This window comes from Prenolepis imparis, unplaced genomic scaffold, assembly GCF_030444845.1.
Source record: "Prenolepis imparis isolate NDT839.2.m4 unplaced genomic scaffold, iyPreImpa1.0 SCAF_6, whole genome shotgun sequence".
Classification (NCBI taxonomy): domain Eukaryota; kingdom Metazoa; phylum Arthropoda; class Insecta; order Hymenoptera; family Formicidae; genus Prenolepis; species Prenolepis imparis.
The window spans coordinates 6,859,650-6,880,581 of record NW_028141164.1 but is presented as its reverse complement, the minus strand read 5'-3'; the positions used below and the strand labels follow the sequence as shown (position 1 = coordinate 6,880,581).

Genomic DNA, 20,932 nt, shown 5'->3' with positions numbered 1-20,932 from the left:
ATAAGGTAGTATTATACAAATAAGTACAGTTATCAGTATTTACTTTAAACCAAGTATACATGTTTCCCTCTTCGATTTTATCTAATTATCATATTATCAGAAAATACTAATCGGTTCCCTAATCATGGATACGCGCGTCTCCGATCGTTCATAAATCAAGCATCTCAAAGACAGTAAAACCTGAAAGACAAAATTAAAATATCGTGGATTCGAGCATGCCAGGTGTTCGGCCCGATTAAATCCAGATAAACGATCCCGGCCGTCGTTCTGACCGACAGGAAGATTTATCGGTTCTTCCTCAAGATCCATTTTCCCATAAAGAAGGATCTATCTATGGATACCTTTCTTTCGCTTCTCTTTCTTTTCCTTCTCATGCCCGCCGCTTTTCAATAATACGCGAGTACGTGAATGTCGGTCGCCGAGAATCTACGAAATTAATTTAAACAGAATTATGTCGATAAAAGTATATTAAATGAGATATGTGAAAATTATTCCAAGCTCAATTATATGTTATATTTATCTCGATCGAATTACATACAATTATTCTCAAGTATCCTCAATATGAAAACAACCAAAGATAACTTTTCTAAAAAATTGTCAAGTGTATCTAAATGACATATTCTCTCTCAAGTCTCTTTGTTATAGCTTAAGAATCAACTTTTATCTTATATATAATATATATTAATAATAATAGTTTCACCTCTTGATCTTAATTCGCGCATCCACGTATTATAGCACTCGACCTGTGCAACGTGACTTTACCTCGCGCACTCAAATACCATCTGACACATTAGAGAACTGCATATCGAGCAGTCTGATGCACGCAATGCTTGACACGTACGCTTGCAAGATTATAGACAACGAGGAGAGTACTATAGTTAACAGAGAGACAAAAAGAGAGAGGGAGATTTTTTTCTCCCGTCATTCTAGTCCGATCTATAATAATCTGGACGTCCCGGATATGTCGGGTTTCGTTTTAATTTATCGGTCGCACACGCAGGCGGGCGTTTACCGATTATGACGGATATTCCTTTCGACGTCGAAGGTGATATCGCAGAGACCGCCGCCCATGTTGAAGGTTTATCAAGCTGGAAATGCGGCCACTTGATGGGATTATTTGCGCCCCGCGAGAGGTTGAATAAGACAGTGTGTGTCTGATTTAGCACGCGATCCGATTCGATTTCGGTCTTTCGACACCTTTCGATTTCTCTGAGCCAGATTTATCGATAAGCAATGTGAAAGTGGAGCCCACACGAACGAAGATATTAACGCGATTTTTTTTATTCCATTAACTTTTAATTAACTTCCTTGAAAAATATATTGATAAAATAATTCATTAATTAATTAAAAATATAATAAATTTAAAGATTTTTTTAAAATAAAAAAACTGAATTTATCTCGCTAATATATTTGTTATATAACTTGTGATTGTAAGGCAATATTGTTGTATTAATTGTCCTCACCGTGCGGAAATATTGTTATTTCTATATACATATATTAATTACAAGTTGTGTCGCGATTGCTACTTTCTCGTTAATTGAATGAGTTTATTTCCTCAGCATGTTATTAAGAGGCAATTTAGTTTATAAATTCATCGAAATATCTATTAATTCTGTGATGCTTTAAATAATAGATACTGTCGAACGGTCGAAAATACTAACAATACGCATCTATTGCTATCAAACTGCGAGATTATCGTTTTGCTCAGTTGCCATAATGCTATGTTTTCGCTATGAGAGTGCACACGAACAATTCGGGAAACAATATGATTCGGGGAACGGATACGATTTGGGGTATCCTATAACTGAAATTATAGATCGCGAATAATTCTCTCGCAATGAACAAATGTGCTCAAGTTACAAATTATTAACTCACCGATACTGGGAAATGGTGTATAATTATTGTCCACCAGTCCAGACAGTCATCAACCTCTCTGTTATACGAGCTTTCATTAAAGAGTAATTATTTTAAAAATTTACTCAAACACATATATAAATGTCTCGACGCTGGTGAATAAATAAAACGAATAGAATGTTGATGACATATTGCGCAAATTGAAGAATTTTAAAGAATAAGCCTCATTTGTACGGGACAGACATGAGAAACCGTGTAGCGTGCTCGAGACTTATCACATAAACTCTCTCCGCGAATGTATATTTGTCGCAAATAAAAAACGATATAAAAGAAAAGGAGAAAAAAGGGAAACGTTGGCGCGCATTGTGTCACGCGCGGCGAGGCCGACAAATCCGACTTTATCCGCGCGGGAATTATGCGCGCCGCTAAGTCCACTGCGGGCACTTAAAATGTCCCGCTAAACGGACATTTTACAGACGCACAGACCACCTTTTGCGAATAAACCGCCGACACAGAAGAACCGTCGAGGATCGGGGAAGGGAAGTCAGGTGACGAAAAACTCGGTCGTCTCCCTCGTCGAAGTCGGTGTCGCGGAAAATACGAGCAGGTAGATAGGTAGATAGGGTACGAGTAAGAGAAGATGCGGCCTCTCACTCTATCTCTTTCTTCCATTTGAAAAATATCATCCGCTTTCGCGACCGAACTGTTCATTCCAGGAACTTGTCCCGTCCCCTTATGTCAACTCCGGGGGAGATCCGAGACCGGAGGAACGGAAAATTGATTTGTTTTGCGGCGAGAGAGCAACCCCGATATCGTCCCCGAGATACGCTATAAAGGAAGACCTCTCGTAGCGCTGGCGTTCCGCCGCGGTGGAAAATCTCAGCTTATATAAGCGCGACCGCGGCACTCTTGGCTCGCACTCGATCGTGTCCGCGTGTGTTGTACCGTACCTACCCCTATGCGAGGAGCAGCCGGTATTCGCGCGCTCCGGGTGTCATAAATCATGCGAGAGGCCGGGTAGAAAACGCGCGCGAAATAGGGCGAGAGAGAGAGAAAGAGAGAGGGAGGGAGAAACACAGAGTAGCGGCATAAAACATACACAGTCGGGCGCCGCGCTTCGTATATTTCCTATATATAGGGGAGGAAAGTGCATACGCGAACGTATACACGCAGCACGAGGCTTCGTCTCCTTCCATTTTTGCGGTCCATCTTTTCCGTACCATCGATTCTCCATCCCTCCCCCTTTTTCTTCCCGGCTCTCGGTCCATCGCAACTTCCTCTCCTTCACCCTCCTTCTTTCCCTTCTTTTTGCACTTCGTAATGTTCTCGGCATTTCGATACCGACGACGCCGGCCCGTTTCTCGTCGAACCAAGTCTCTACGAGCCGCGGTTCCGAGCGACTCATCTGAATCTGAATACACTTCAATTTTGTCGGGACTAGGAAATTTCGCGCAGCTACCGCGATGGTATATTTTCCTATCCGCGCGGTTAACGGATGTCGTCGTCGTCGTCGCGGCAGTGATTACTCGAAGACTTTTCGAAGCGACCACGGTTTTCATTTTGCACGAACACTTTCTCGCCGAAAGAACCGATCGGTGAAATAAATCATCGTCTTTAATACGAGACCGTCGATAATTATTGGTTCGACAAGTTCTGATTCTTCGCTCGAAATATCCTCCGATAGATAAAAAAAAGAATTAAGACATCTTCGGTCGTTGTTAAAACGGAACATTTTACAAGGTGAGGAAGACAAGTCGTATGTAAAATATTTATTCACCCATTTTTATCGAATCCTTCCAATTTTAATGATGACCGTTGCATTCTATTGCGTTGGTTCGTTCGTGCAAAGCACGGTAGCCGCATTATTTCCGTATTTACAGAAAACGAGCGTACAAGCAATCGATGCGTCCAACTCCCGCGGCAAGAGATCGGCAAGAGTGGAGAGAGCCGTACGTGGCATCCAACTCCTTCGAGACCGTTATCGCTATTCCCATCGATTTCCCGGTTAACCGCTAGAGACCGTACTATTCGACCAGAGAACTCGAATCGGTTTCCAACTGCTTCCAGGTAGCGGTATCGGGAATTGAAATCGATTCACTACGACGACCATAATGGCGTCCTCGCTGCTAATAGCATGCTCTCGTTGGTAATTCCGCGAATGTGCCGCTGCGTTCTAAGCACATGGGATGCCCCCTCGTCCGCACCCCTTCCCGTGATCGTAGGAATCGTTAGGAATCGTTTATCGTGACATCCACCTTCTGTAACGCGAATTGTTTATGTCTACTACTAGTCACGTCATTGCGGGCGATCAATATCCTCAAGTCGCGTTAAAAGTACACATGTTTCAGAAGAGCAGAGCATGTTAACGGAACAGATAAATCGAGCGAACAAAAAGAGTATTTTTCTTCAGCTCTTTAACAGAATTTTATTTTAAAAAAAAGTATATACGCTCTTTTCATAGAGATTTAATGAATTAAAAAGTTTAATGCTGTTTTCTATATGTGTGTGTAACGTTACATGTATAATGCTACATATAATACGCTCTCTTTTGTACTTTGGTATATAATTTTCCGTATTATAAACGTTATCGCTCTATTGTCGGAGAAATTTTAATATTAATTTGCGCATGTTCAATATATAGAAGAGGATGTTCGTATCCAGCCGCGCTCGTATAATCCTATAATCTCCGAGGATGATTTCGTACTGGAATTATATCGAGAATTCTAATAGTCGACTCCCACGATATATATGCAATATAACTCCAATACGCTCGCGTGATCAATCGTAAAATAAGCTTCTTTATACGATAGATTGCCTCTCGACAGGAGAATATCATCATATTTATTATAGATGTGTGTTAGCGCGAGGAAAGATTTAATTCGCTCTTCACAAAAATCAGCGCGAGAATCGAAGAGTGAAAAATTATCGAAGGGTGACAAAAAATCATAATTGAAAAAGAAAAGAATCACGTGCAGTCTCGGTTTCGAATATACGGTGTAACATCTTCGATGACAAATTAGTTGTCCCAATCGAAACGGAATATTCCAATCGATCGATTATAACTCGACACAGGTACACACGAAATCACTTGGACTCGCCAAAGTCGTAATTGCGCGACACACAATTGTACACGTTTGACATTCGAAGATTGAACGGAGCGCTCGCGTTTGTTCGTCGATGTACGAATAAATAATAACGTCGTGCCGACGTTAACGAAATTATTGGATTTCGATTAATATACCTACCCTCTTCTCGGAAAACGCTCGAGGGCCCGACTTCGGAGTCGCACACACAACGACGACGGCGGTTAAGGCCGGTTAACATGACGGCAGGTAAACGGATATCCGAACAAATTTTGCCGAAGGAATATTACTGTACTAACAGCTTTGGCAGTTGCTTGCTCGGGTCGCTCGAGAGGTCGCACATCCCGGTGGTTGTGCGAGAGAACAGGCGACCGGCCATATATACGCGCGAATGCGCTACCAGCTAAACACGCAAATATATGTGCACACACGCGACGCAAGGCAAACAGATGGATCGTTCACGTTTACGACTTTATTACTGACATATCTTTCTCGTTAATCGAGTTAGTCGGAGGCCATCGACAGCGTTGGCGGCGACGGCCGAGCGGAAAACGCGGTGAAAAACGAAGGGGACGCGCCTGTCGTTGAATCCTGTGTGATAAACGGAACCGCGACTTTCACATGGAGGAATTTATATATTCTACACGGGTGCATATACACATATACATACATAACTCTCTCCGAAATATTCGAGCACGCCAACTAGCGCGTGTTTCGCCCCAGAAATTTTAGACACGATCCTGCGACCGCAAAATCCGAGCGTGATTATACGCCTAATTTAGCCAAAGTATTACAGACACGTGACGATTTAAATGCAATCTCACATTCGCAGGTAGATTGCGTTTGCAATTTCAAACGGTGCAAAAAGAGGGCACATTTTAGTTTTCATTTGTTCAACGATTTCAATGAGATATATATATATATCGGAGAGAGAGATCTAGATTTTTTCTCCGTACGCTACCTCGTTATTCCTCATTGATGAAAATCAAAAACACGATCTTTGTCCCTTTTATTAAAAGATCCGCTGAGCGTGTCCGTGTTCTCTAATTAGCAGGACGATTCGACCTATCGAGAACCATCTGTCGCGACAAAAGAAACGGATAAAGAAAGAACGCGAGATTTGGTGGCGAAAGAACGTCGTGTCGCTCTCGCTATGTTTCAGGGCAATCGCGTTCTTGACAAAGCAAAAGCGTAAGAAAGCAAGGAGGGACGAGGAAGAAGTGGGTGAACCAGGACCGAGAGACACATCAAAGAGTCTCGGAGCCATTGTAACGGTCGGTGAGAGGCGGACCTTCGCAAAATTGGCTCGCCAAACTCGGTCGCGTTACTAACGCTTTAATTATTCAGCCCGAATCGCTCCGGCTCGCCTCATCTACACTCTGGGGGTCGGCTAAAGCAACCATTGCTGTTTCTCATTTCAATTTTAATCCCGCACAATCCCGGAAAGGGCCACAAGCCGACGTTTATTAACATCTAACGAAATGATGAAAATGTCACGGGCGTAACGGACTTGGCTGGCTCGTCGTAACTTTAATGCCATGAACGATAATTCGCAGCGGCAAGTTGAAGAACGGTTAATAAGATAATTGAATTTATGTTCTTCCTGAAAGATTTCTCCCTGTTCTGCTAATTGAAGAGATAAGTAAATCAAGAATGTATATCGTATTACATTATCCTTCGATTTTTGTTTTAAAAAAATTTAATTTTAATGTAACACACATATATATACACAATGATGATTTAATATTGCGAATAAAGTCACTGAATAATTTGGGCTGATGATATTTGCGAGACTTAAATCGAATCGCGAGCCTGGCTCGAAATTTATATTTAAATAAAGGATACTTTTGGAATAGATTTTTTTAATTATAGAAAATTTAAATAAGCATGTTTTTTAAATCGAAAATCAAAGTCAAAATATCTACCTTTAATACATCAATCCAATATACTCTTTATTCATATAACATATTGATATAAACATTTTTCAACAATATAAGTATTGGAAAATATAAAACACAAGAGTGGTGTCTCTATTAGTATGCGGTTTAGTTGGACCGCATAAGATGAAAAAATGGAAATCTGTGGAAAAAAGGATTGACCATATTTTGAGAATTAGATTTAAAATAATTTTAAAAATATATATATTAAAATTATAAACAGTTATTTTTATATATTATATAAAAATAATAAATTTCTATTAAAAAGACAATTATTGTTTATTATTTTATTAATTAGCAAAGGAGAATCAACAAACGTGAGGCTAAACCATATCTGCAAGCCTCATTTATGCAATTTCATTGTGGTTAATAATTCGAATAATACTTTTAAATTGTTTGTTTAAAACTCTCTACAGGCACTTGCATATTCTGTGCCGTTGATATTTGATTGATATTATTTTTCTACAAAAATTAATAATAATTTATTCGAAAATAAATAATTAAAGGAAAGGTATCCATCTCTTTTAAACCTAGTTTATTCATCTGATTCATCATATCACATTAAAATTATCTAGTTCAAATTCATTCATTGAAATTCATTGAACTAATTCATTAAAATTAGTTTAACTTTTCCCCTATTTTTAAAGCATAGATGAATTAGTAAAACTTTTACCAAAAAAAGCGTTGATCGGGTTTGAATGTAAAATTATTATATAGACTCACACACACAACTTAGCAGTATCACAAATATGAGAAAATTATAAATAATCTTTTACCTTTCCCCTTTGCTGTTATAAAAAAATGTTAACATTTTACCTATATTTAAATCATAATTATAAGCTGTATACAAATATCAAACGCACATAGATAAGTGAATAGCTTAGCTGCAGATGTATAAACATGTTTTGTACCTTACAAATTCGTGCCCTGATCCAGCGTTCAACCAGCGTTCGTCTATCTCGAAATAACTATGTCGAATCTCTTCATTTAACAAGAGTATGTAAGGTGAGAATGCTTTTGAGCGATTGGAAACGCCGCGAAACGGATAGCGTTATTCAGGTAACACCGCATCCTTAGATAATAGCGTCATTAATTCCGTAATATCTCCCTCCCTGCCCACCCCCTCCCTCCTTAGTAATGCGCAAATTAACTTTCCCGGCTGCTATCGGTTTAACGAGCTGAGTTTGGTGCAAGAGAGGGCGGAGCGTCAAACTCGTTACGCACGTTGCGCGCGATATATTCGCTCCTGTCTGTATGCAGGCTGTATGAACCCCCGGCTTTGCAGAAGCTTGTTAACACCGTCGCAGACATGGCGGGCGTGCCCCGTTCACAGAGAGGAGCTTTTGATTTCGAGTTGTTCGTGTGCGGCGGTGCCCGCTTGTGATCAGCCGCCACCACAATGAGAAACGCGCGCGCGAATCGATTCTTAACAATGTCACTTTGCGTTTATCGCGCCCTGTCGTCTGTGCGTCGTCGTCGTCGTCGTCGTCGTCGTCGTAGGCGTTGATACCGATATAATCCACGGCGCCTTGGGTTGGCATTTTGCCCGCGCGATACTCGACGATTGTAAATTTTCGCGAACGCGAATGTTTAGAATAAAACATTTACGAAATTGGTGAGGTGTGGATTTATATCCTCTATTCAGAATAACGTGTTCGCGTTAATTGTTACATAAATTTTTCAGAGATGTAAATATCCCCATTGTAGAAAATTTATTTCAATATGTATGTATATTCGGTCGCTCCGCGAATTGTTTCGAGAACGAAACGGAAATCACGAAGAGAAATATCACGCGCCGCGATTATCATTTCATAATAATTCCCTTCGATATTTATAATTGTTTTCAATTGTATACCCCGTTTATATTCGCGGTTATTATTTGTTATCTGCCGCCGTAGAAAATTGATGACCTCTCGACAGGCGCGCATCGTCCGCGCTGTCATTTCCGGCGGCAATCGTCTCCGCGATTCGATATCAACGATATATAATGTACCTTCGTCGACGTTGCGATACGCGCGTCGGTTCTCGATAATCGATATAGACGCGACATACGGTTTGTCATCTTTTTACGAGCGCGTCGAAAGACATTGGGTGTGTTGTTCCGAACGTTGTCCGCCAAAGGGGGACACGACTCTCGACACGGACGGCGTAATTTCGGACATAGAGAGCGGCTCGCCAACTGTCGACGACGGTCCGGTCTGGTCACCCCCGTGGGACCATGGACAATAGTATCGCTCTTGCCACCCTGTCGGCGTTAACCACCGACATTACGGGTCGCCTCTTAAACCCCCGCCGAGAGAGGGAGAGAGAGAAAAAAAAAAGAACGAGAGAGAGAGAGAAAGAGAGGACCCGTAGATACTTTACCACCCGGTGTTCCTCTTGTACAAACAAACAGCCTCTTTATTCCGCGCTCTCCTTTTTTTTTACGACGCTCGGTAGAGAGCGATGACGATCTTTCTTTCCCCTTCACCCCTTTCGGGAGGGGACGCTCAACAGTCGAGAGAAATTAATTATCGCCAATGGATTCTCGTTAACAGCTCTCGTCACGCCGTGACGTTAACAGAGCGTTTCGTTGACAAGCGAGTGAAATAAGTACAAGCGTGCAATATATTTCTTCTTTCTAGCGCGATGACCTGACGTCAAATTATTATTGTCTCTGCAGGATAAATGGCGCGATAATATAATTACGCGCGCGGGATATATATATATAATTAATATATATAATTAATGCGACGTGTGTGCATGTACACGTGTCATACGTTCGCACGTATCGAATCTGGCGCGGCATGAATTCGTTCGATTTATTCGTTCGCACCGATGGCGCGTGTGAAAACGTTTGCAATTCGCGCTGCGGATATATACCGCAGCTGGGTTTAAACGACTCTCCAGGCGACGTTCTTGACAATCGTCAACACGTGCGGGGTTCCGGGTGTAAATGCGATTAATTCGGGCGCGGTCCGCCTTCTCTGTCACACGCCTGTACAATTGGCACACTCGAAATTCGAATCGCATTCTCTGACGCCTACTAAGAGAGGAGAGTAAGTCCCTCTTTCTCTTTCTGCGTTGTTTCTCTTTGTCGACCAACACCGTTTAGATTAGACTCTAAAGCCCTACTGACTCTCTAAACTCTAAAGGCTTTCGAACGTTATTAAAGCTATATCGTAATTGTAAACAGCTATGTGTTCATCAGCATAAAATTTCAACCCATCACGATATATTTAATTTAATATTTTTTACAGTACAATTTAAGAGATGTGTCCATATATATTTTCTCTCGACTCCATTTTCTATTATTATTAATTTTATACATTATCATTTTCCACGATATTAAAATACGATGATAATAAAAATTGAATTCATGCTGAAAAAAATGTAAACTAAAAACGTAAATATAAAATATAAAAGAATAAATTACATAAAGCATAATATTTTAAAAATATAATCACGAAATACACTCCACAATTATAACTGTCAATAAGTAGAGTAAAGAGTTCTTTTTTTTATGTATTCGCGCATTCGAGAGGATACCATTACAGGAAGCATTGATTTGTATCAAACGCTCAGCGAGAATCGGAGAAAAGAACGAAACGGCGGACTCTCGCGCGCGTGAAATTAACGGCGACAATATTTTTGCCTGGCCAAGCCAAATGCTCGGACAATGCGGATAATAGCTCGACGGGGGTCCGTATCGGTGAATATATGTACGTGTGTGTATGTACGTGTATTGCGAGTGAGAATCTCAAGAGAATAATTCCAACGTGCGGGACACATAAGCCGGTACCTATCGTAAGAACCTTGGAGTGTTCAACGAGGTTTTGGCGCCTTTGTGTCACAGTCACCCTCGGTGGCATTTAACAAAATTTACGAGCCAGAAATATCGAACGAAGCGTTATTGTCACCGCTCGCAAGTGATGTGGCATTCGGTCCCGTGATTCGCGCATTATGTCGAGCGATTTTTGCCGGCCGGCGAGTTGAAGGAATTTGCCGTCTCGTCGCACTTCGTCGACCGTCAGAAACATTTGTCGCGATATTCATCACATTTTGCCGCTTCGTCCTCTTCGTCGATTGCATCCATTTGCTCCATTATGTTTTCTGAAGATGATGGACTCTCTCGCCGAGAGTTTTGCCGATCGATTAAACACAATCTTGCTTTTCTTCTCTGTCGCGCTTTATATACGAGTCTCGCAAAATTTCACTCGATCGTAGCGAACGTCGCGATCTAATTAGCAGATATATTTATTATTGCAATTAAATTGTTAAGGCATCGCAATTCTTTCTCTTTAAAACGATTTACAGCGAAACTTTTAACAGCGAAACGGATTTAATACGCGCCATCAAAGGAGTCGAATTAGTATCCTTTCCACGAAACGATTCAGCGTTCTAGTTTTTCGACTCGAGATTCAACACGGACACGGATTCATCACGTACGCTGACTTTCTAGTTTATCTCTTTTTGGAGACGCTGTTTCTCCCTTCTTGGACTGCTCACGGCATACAAGGCAAGAGATCTCGTTCGTGCCAGGTTTTATCTCTTCACCTCCGTTGTCGCCGCACCGATAAAGACGACGTGGCGGAAGCTGAGAGATCGAACAGGCCGAGTGGGCAAAGAGACAAAAAGAAAGGACGGACGAAAGAAAAACGAGAGCAAGAACGGACGCCCTATCCTTGGACCGTATTATGGGTGACGGTATCGCGGTGCGAAAGCATACCGCGCTCTCTTTCTCTCTCTCTCTTCATCCCCTATTCTCTCGCCCTTGTTCTCTCATCCCTTCCTCCTACCCTTTAAAGCAGCGGCGGCTTGCCTCGTGCTCTATGGCGCGGAAAATTGCGGAGCCGTCGATAGTGTTTTCCCTCTTGCCCGACCGGCGGAATTTTCGCAAGAGAGTAATACGCGGGTAATAGTGAGAGCTCGGACGCTGCTCTCCGGACGAAGAGTCTCGAAAGAAAAACATAAAGTAACGCCGGGACCGGAATACCTGCCTGCCCGGTGGAACGCAATCTGCATTTTTCATCGTGGCAGCGACTTGAGCGACTATCTGCCCCTGATCTTCATCTAGATAGGAAACAATATCGTTTTATATATAAAAAAGATGAAAAAAATACAAGAAGGGTAATTTTATCTATTGGACACGAGTTTATCCCGCAAAAGTATCCGTTTCCCCGTGATGCTGTCAATCGTATTAAAAAAAGCGCGGAAATTCGAATTGGTGATGAGATCCCACGCACTGACAGCTTGACATTTAACGGTTGAATATATACTGGAAAAGTGATTGATTGAGAGCATGTAAAAAGTAAAGCATAAAAAATGGAAAGAAGACATATATATGAAAAATATGGTGATTCAGTTTATTTTATGTTTGAAGCCGTGACACATGCATGTCAAGTGACATGATATCGGCTGTAAATTTCTTTAATTTTCAGAATAAACTCTACGTGCGCGTTAATTGCGAATACACAACTCAGTTAAAGCTCTTTTTAATTTTGTCTCTAAAAGAGTAAAAAAATTAATTAAATTACAATTAATTTTGATCAATGCTTGAGAAAACGAGAAACATTAATAAAAATATCCGTAAGTGCGATATTAACGATATTTCTCAAACAATGATAATTGTAAACAATCCAGAAGTAAAAGTGGACTAAAAATAGCAACGATAAATAATCCTAATGCTCTTCGCGATATTCCGGCGGATATATTCCATAAACTCGATATTTCTCACTACACCTTTCGATATCGAAAAACCGGCACGTTCAGCGTGTTCTCTTGGAATTTGAACGTGCCCTCGTGATCACGGTAACCGGAGTACATTTGCAAGTTACGCGAACTCAGTTTCTCGAGCGTAAAGTCACGCGTTTCGCTTCCGATTTGTTATGTAAGTATTGTGGCGCAAGAAGATCAGACGATGCAAACGGCCACCGTCGTAAAGACGGCACGATCTTTATGAGTTCTCGTAACCCAGAGATGGGAAATCGACGATGATCCCATATTCTAGGATGCCTGGAGAAATGTCAAGGCGTCCTTTCAGGTCGCCTCAAAGTTGAGCGCTGTATGAATAAGGATATATCATTACGTGCTATCGAAGAAGCAAATTTGCACGTGACACGTGATTCAATCGCTTGTCTTCATCTGTCAAACGCGAGATACTCTTCGATACAATCGCTTAAAAATTTTAGCGCAAGATCTACAAAGTCAAATATAAAAATCGATATGACGAAAAAGCAAAGAACGTTTATTGAAGCCATGACGAAAACGATCGCAAATGACACGTGCATATATATCTGATAGTTTCATTCGAAGAGGGCCTGCAATATTCGCAAGGCGAATATGTCGTCCGCAAAGCGTCGAGGGGCTCGCAGGACACGAAAGAAATAGCCAATCCTACCGTACGCCGGCGTCGTGGCATCACGACGAATCTGAGTCACATTTCACTTTGACATCTTGGGTAGATGACCGCCTTACTGGCGGGCACGCTTTCATTATATCAACTAGGATCAAAGGGGCATTGGCGGAGTGATTCTCGGGAGGATAGGGAAGGAAAAGGAGAGATAAAAAGCATAGAAACACCGAATATGCTCACGGGCGGTAATCGAAGAAGACGCGGGATGAAAAATCGAAGAATGTAACGGGAAGAGAAGAATCCTGCACGGGGACAAAGACGATGAAAAAGAAGAGGCAGAGGAAAGAGCGAGAGAGGAAGAGAGGGCCCAAAGTGGGACAGATGGCGAAGCTGAGAAGCGGGGTAGCTCATTATAATCTTCTATGTGCAACTACTCCCAGGACATAGGCTATTGTGAACAAGGGACAGAGTCCCATCAACCGTCGTCGGCATATCTCGTTCACGCTATCATCCCCTACTGTCGTTTTCTGCCGATGCAGCTAGTCACCGTGTTTCAATTCTTGCACAAAGTCATGCCCCCCTTCCTCCCCTCATAGACGATTATTTAAAAAATGAGCAATTATTACACGTATATTATAGAAAAAAATTTTACTCGTATTTTATTAAATATAAATGATCATTTTTAATTAACTTGGAATTTTCGCGTCGTATCGGAATCTTATGAGCATTCAGAAATGTCGATACCTGAGGAAAATCGTATATATTGTTATATAAGCGCGAGAAAAGAAAACTCGAAATACACATCGAGCTCCCCCAGGTTCGTTGACGTCCACCGGGTCGTCGCCGCGATCGATTCCGCCCAAGTACAGGAGAAAGCCAAAGCGTCTCTCTCTCAGCTATAGAGAAAAGAATATATACGCGTCCCTTTTATTGCGATGCATGACAAGTTCGCGCGGATAGTGTACCGCGCGATGGAGTGTGCGATGCACTCAAAACCGCAAAGACAAAGTCGATGCTCTCTTCCTTCCGTCGTTGTTCGCCGATCGCTATATAGGAAAATTTGCATTCGCCTAGAGGTCTATTTTATGGTACAGGAAATTTAGATATTTCGACTCTCGGTGTATTTTTCATGATATACATTTATATTTTTCCGCAGAAAAATAGAGAGAGAGAAGGAGAAAGCGCACGGAAGAGAATTCAATATTCCGTCGCACGGAAAACAGGATGTCAATGACCTAGACGGACAAGATCGAGTGCTCTCTCGTGCGCTCGTCGACGACGTCGTCGTCGACGACGACATCGTCGTTATCCGGACGGCAAGTATGACCCGTGAGGCGCGTCGCGGCGCTATAAAGCCAACGATGTCCCGTTGGTCCTTACGTAAGTCGTAAGAGTTTTAGGATCGCGAGAGCGCACGAGAACGCCGGAATTTATTTCGTTGAACGTTTCGTTGAAACCGGGAAAGAATTCGATGATTTATTTGTGCGCCACGCGTAGCTAGTCCTCTCTAATGCGACACACACGAACCGTTTCCGTCCTCGTTTCGGACAAAAAAAAATCGTCGTTCGAGAGACGAGCGTAAATAAAGCTCGTGTTTTACGAGGACGCGCGGACATATTTATGTACGCGCGAATCGGCCGACGTGAATGTAAAAGTTAACACGCATCACCCACGCACTTGTGCATGCGTATTACAACGCTCGATACACGCGCGAGTACACCTGTACTTTGCGAAATTGAAGCGCGCCCGACTGTGAAATAAAGGAGAAAAGAAGGAGGAGGAGGACAAGAAGCACATCGAGGGCGCGAGAGAGGAGGAAGACGCGTTCCATATGTAAACCCCGAAGAATAGCTTATTTTAAAACGATCACGAAACGCTTTTCATGCCCAGAAGATGATGGAATCGCGCTTTCATTCGACTGCCTCGCCGTGAAAAATGATCCGCGCTAACGTTCCTCTACTCTTTCCAAATTTTTCCACGCGCACCCTTCATCCTGTTTTTTTATCTCTCTCTCTCTCTCTCTTGTTATGTAGGTAGGTATAAACGAGTACCGCTTATACTCTCGTCCATTTGCTTCAAAGTACGAGCTACGTGCGTCTTATGTAGATAGAATAAGAACATTGACGTCAGCGAAGATGACGCGTTGCTTTTCTTTTTCAGAGGCGAATCAGCACTTTTTGTCGAAAACATAGTACATGCTCTTAGCGTACGATACTTTTTTTCCTCTCGTTCCATGGTTATACATGCACAAAAGAAAACACATATAAATAATGACGAAATATATCCGCTATTGATCCGCCGTATCGTCAAGTAATTTTAAATGGATCGCGATACGGTTTCTTACGTAAAAGTTGCGAAAAACATGATCGCGCATATACACATCGCAAAGTGACGCATGTCGCTCGTAAAAAGCGCGGACGCTATAAGTGAAGGGTATTCGGGTTAATCAGCTGACACGTGTGTGTCACCTGTCACTGCGACGCGCGCGCGCAGACACCTTCTAAATAAACCTACCACGGGGATAATTTCGAAACGACACGCGTCGCAAATGAAACGTTGTCGAGTCACTTTAGCGAGACGCGGCACCATATTTCAAAAACCGTGATCCGTTCAATTTAATAAATTGCACGTACCGCATGAATAGTATTACGAAAAATCAATTCAGTCGGGACATAAATCTTTTGCCTGATGATCGTGCGACGAATCGCGCGCGATCTCATACTACCATATCGTTTGGTTCTTCCCACGTTCTTCTCGTCCAGGTTCTCGGGTGGATTCCTCCCCCTCGCGAAGAAACACGACCCGCTCGTTCGTTCATTCGTTGGACAGATCGTAACGGCCGATCGATTCCGCGACGTGCATTTCGATCCGGCCCAGTTCCTTCCTCTTCCCCGGTTCGTCGCCGTTCCGTGTTTTATTTCCACGTCTTACGTAACGTACGAGAAAGCCGTTTTAACGCTGTCACGTGAGGTCTCGCTGTCGCGAAAGAAGCACGAGCTGATACGGAAATTGCGAAGGGACACGGTTCGTTTGGCTTTACGGTCGGAAGTTATGACAAATCGTGCGATGCCGCGCGCGCGCGTATATATAAAGTTCCAAGAGACCAAGACTCTCTTCCGTTGGACTCGACTCGAGGGGTGATACCCGGCGACATTCCACGATTAACGAGCTCCATTCGAGAGGCCGATTTATTATCGCGATATCTGAGACGACGGCGAAGACGACGGCGCGATACCGGAAGTCAACGCCGATAGAATCTTCGCCGGCGAAGCCGTCCGTATAGAATGCAATTTAATCGATGAAGCACACACAGAGTCGCGCGCTGCAGATATTAATTATTTCCACGAAAGGGAGGGCGTTCGTTCATTTATCTTATTATATAGAGCGCGCGCGACAGAGACTCGCGATGAATACACAATGCCGATAATGACTGACATCGATTTCAAAATTAGATCACCGTCGCATTAAGAAAAGGGGAAGACCGTCGGTTTTCATTCGACGTCACTCCCTTTACATCTGGAAGGTTAGCTCGAAATCGGAGCTGGGCCAATAGTTGGCCCCCTTCCTCTTTCCTTTCCGTTCCCTGCTTGCCGGCACCTCCTTCTTTAATTCACGCTCGTCGTTTTAGAGATGCGATAACAATACCCGCGAGATTCGTCCCCGTTTCGCAAACTTCATTTTCGCAATGCCCTCCCCGCTCCACCCTCTCTGCCCCAGTCGACCTCTCTCTCCTTCCCAACGTTTTCCTGTACGCCGACTGCCGACAATTATTAGCCATTGTCCGGCGAAAAGCCCGGGAGACCGAATTACGTCGAGTTAGAACCTCGGGTCATCTCGGTGTTAGCACGTGCTGGACGAGAACCGGCAACGGGGGAAACCTTGCGAAAGCAAGAAGGGGCACGAGAGAACCAAACTATCGGAAAGAGAGTATGTGAGCAGAAGATCGAAGGAGGGTATAAAGAGAGAGGGAGAGGAAAAGAGGAAGAGAGAGAGACTTGCGCGAGAGAACAAGAGACCGAAAAGTGGTCACGAAGAGGAAGGTTAGACATCGTGGAGAGAAAAGACCACCCCGAGAATTATCGCCTCCTCCCGTCTTCCAGTCCTCGTAAAGAGGATCGAGTGATTTACAACGACACCCTCGCCTTCGTCTAACGACGGCGATCGGCGATTATGTACCCCGGGTACGTTTTAATGGTATTCGCTCAGCGTCAATCGTCAAGCGCGATTTATAATGCGGTAGCGGCCGTAACGAACACCGTTGAATTTTCGACGAAAGGCCCCCTTCGCCAATTCGCTTGTTATTCGTCCTTCCATTCGACGTGAATAATGAAGAGCGTTTAAGTAGAACCGCTTAACGTTCGCTCGTTCTACACAATAGAGAGAAGTTCTTCGATTTTCTTGCGCAAACATCTTGATAATTAACAGAAGCTATTAACAGAAAAGTATTTAAAATACGTATTTTTTCTTCTTTCTAGACAAATGAAATATCTCTCCACATTCTCTCAACGCGGTATTTCACAATTTCGATCTCTTTACCCAAATGATATTCTTTCGCAAGAATATTCCAGTCTTGTTGTTAGAAGAGCACCTTGCCAAATTTTATTCGTAATGAAAAATTACGTCTCTAATACCTAATACAGAACAAGGTTCTACTCGAGGTAAATTTTTTTTAACGGAACCATCGCTCTCCGGAGAGCAGTATGCTTTCACCCTCGACGCGGCACCCTCTCGCGCATATATATCCCTCGGGATATTATCCGCCAAAAACTATATACGTGTTCCATTCGCCCGTATTTCGGCGATATTGTAACGTTAGACGTATGACCGACGCGAAAGGGAGAGAACGTTATGCCGTATCATTCATATTCATATTGCCGAAGAGCCAAGAGGGGGTGCGGAGCCGCCATCCCTCTTCCTTTCGCTTGACAGCGAACGCACGACTCTGCCGCGCGACTCCGAACGTATTTACGGAGCAGAATGCCGTTAATACGAAAGGATCGCGGCGCTCCCTCGCCGGCCGCAAAGAAGATTTCAGGAAAGGGGGAGAGCGAAACGAGCCGAGTCCCCTATACCTTTCAACCTGCGGTATTCACGTGTCCGTTGGCCGTGCACGTAAATACACCGGGAAAGATACATGGAGCTGGAGAACCGCGCTCCGCGCAAAGATCCCCCGGGAGACCGCGCCGGGTTTACCTCGCTCGCCGCGATCCTCCGCCTTCTTTCCCACCAACGCAGAGGAGAGATCCTTTCTTCCCTTTACAGCCCGGCTGCAGGTCTATCCCTCTCTCTCTCTTTCTTTCCCGCTATCGCTCCAATTTCCCGTCGGACGTGCGCCGGGATTTTCGCGAATCGAAGGATCCGTTCTCGTCCGATCTTAAGCCGCTTGTCCGGCACGAAAGAGCCCGGACTTTCTCGCCCCTTTTCTCTTCCCCTCTGTCCCTTCGCCCTTCGCCGTCTACCCTTTTATCTATTCACTCGCGGCCGCAAATAACAGGAGCTGTTTTCTTCTGCGTGGAATCGACCGTACTTTCAAGACCCGCGGGCTATTATGGATGTATGTATCGTCGCTCATGCGATCGGTACGAGCGAGATCCGGATTGTAGACCCGAATTGCTCCGGTGACTTCCGGAATATATATATATACTGTGTAGCGAGGGTAATAATTTTGGTCAGAGTACTTGTTCGACTTTCTTTCTTTCCTTTTTTTCATCTTCCTCTTCGCTGCTTGCGCTGGTTAAATGTGCCTTTAGTTTAACTGAGTCCTTGTTTTCTTACCAAAAGTAGCGGTAGAAAAAAAGACGAAAAGTAAGTTAAACTACGGTTCAAGTTAAACTCGTGCAACAAGATCTCTCAAACTTTATCCAAGTTCGACCGCTCGATATCGAGGTTGCGAAAAATAAGATAGTGAATTTAATTATCTATTGTAATTTCGTTTACGTTTAGAAAAAAAATTGCTTTATATTACATCGGAATAGAAATTTAAATTTGCATGTGACAAATAGTGTGTCAACGCGATGATTGATTAAAGAATTTCATTTTTCATCGCGCAAATGTTGTACGGGAAATTTAATGAAATGTTGCAAATATTAATGAATCATTGATTACATAAAAGGATATATTATTTTCACTGTAATACTCGACGGAAAGAGAAACAACCAGCTGAAGGAATAAAATATTAAATCTGTCGAAATAACGTCCTTTCATAAAATGTATCTCGTTGCGATATTGCAAAACATAAATGACATATTGCAAAAACAAATTATATTTTAATAGATTAAAGCGGACTTTGTGATGATTAGTTGCGATCACAATATATATATCGTCGAGAAATTTCGATGCACGTATATATACCTATATCGCGGCATCCATATTTCGTGTAACTTTGACGCGTCGGACGTAACTAAAAACTAAAAGTTATTCTTCGAATATATATCAGTCCTTTATACTGCATATAAACGGAGAATTAATTGTATATATAAAAACCAGAAAAAGAGACTGATCGATATTCTGAAAAAGTGGCGCGTTTGTTCCGCCCGTTATTAAAGGCTCGCGATAATTGAATCGAGACGCGACGGTCGCAAAGGATCTTCAGCTTTCGATACATATAATGTCGATGCATAATGCAAGAAAACAAGTGGAAAGCGAAGGAAGAGACTCTACGGAGAGAAGTTTCTTTCGCAAAATTCAAAGTATACTTGAGATATGTTTCTCAAGTATCCTCGTATGGGAAAAAGAGCAAGAGAGAGAGAAAGAGAGAGCCCCCTTCTCCTTTCCAATATACTTTTAAATCTGTTATTGCTACTTCTAAAGAAATAGACTTAGGAGAAGCGCCGCCAAGAGTGTTGCCACCAAAGTATACGTTTCTCCCTGCGCGAGAGTCTGCATCTTTACTCGGCGTCTTTGATTCGTTATTGATGGCGCGAAGAAATTCCTCTAGTCTCTTTATTACTTTACGATCGAACGTTATATACGCGCACATTTTCTTATCAACAGCGAGTTAAAACTATCCCGCAAACTTTTGATGCCTCTACTGAAAAAGTTGTTGAATATAACGAGAAAATTTTATGTTTATTACTTTAACGCGCATTATAGAATCGATCATCCTACTTGTCAAGTATTTTTAAACGGTGGTAAAAATCCCTCGTATACTCGCTCCGAACTTTTAATCAGGATTAACGGCGAGTAGCGCGAGAAAATTCCCACGCTTTTCTATGCTCTCTCCCCGGGGACAATTCTTATTTTCTTCTCATCTACAAGACACGAGAGAAATATATTCATCCAGATAGACCCGGTAACTTCTTGTCCCTTTCAATGTTTTAAGCATAATTTGTAGTCTATCGCAGCGAGAAAGGAAGACAAAACCTACGCCCCTAGCAATTAAAGTAAAATCAGCGAGAGAAGCCGCGCTTTTCGAGAGCTCTTTCTCCGTTTTTCGCGTTCACTGAGGACGCAGGGGGGAAGCTCGTCCGTTTTCCCTCCAATAAGACGTAAAACTTTAATGATACGGCTGCGACAACTTTTACAACAAACTTTATGGTACGAGGGGGCAAGTCGCATTCCGCTATTTTCCAGCGGATACGTTCGTTTCTCGGAAGCCGGAGCTGGTTCGACGAAACGTGAACCGATCGAAAACGAAGTCGTATCGCGATATTCATGGCTTTGCCCGGGATTGCTGTTGGTGGCGGTTTGCGGAGGTGGCATTGCCCACTCGGTATATCCGAGTT

General features: G+C 42.9%; 1 protein-coding gene across 3 annotated transcripts in view; it reads right to left on the bottom strand.

The window, feature by feature from the left end:
* LOC145936957 (synaptogenesis protein syg-1) overlaps nt 1-20,932 on the bottom strand; it is a 396,806-nt gene that overhangs the window by 166,727 nt on the left and 209,147 nt on the right. The window lies entirely within an intron of this gene.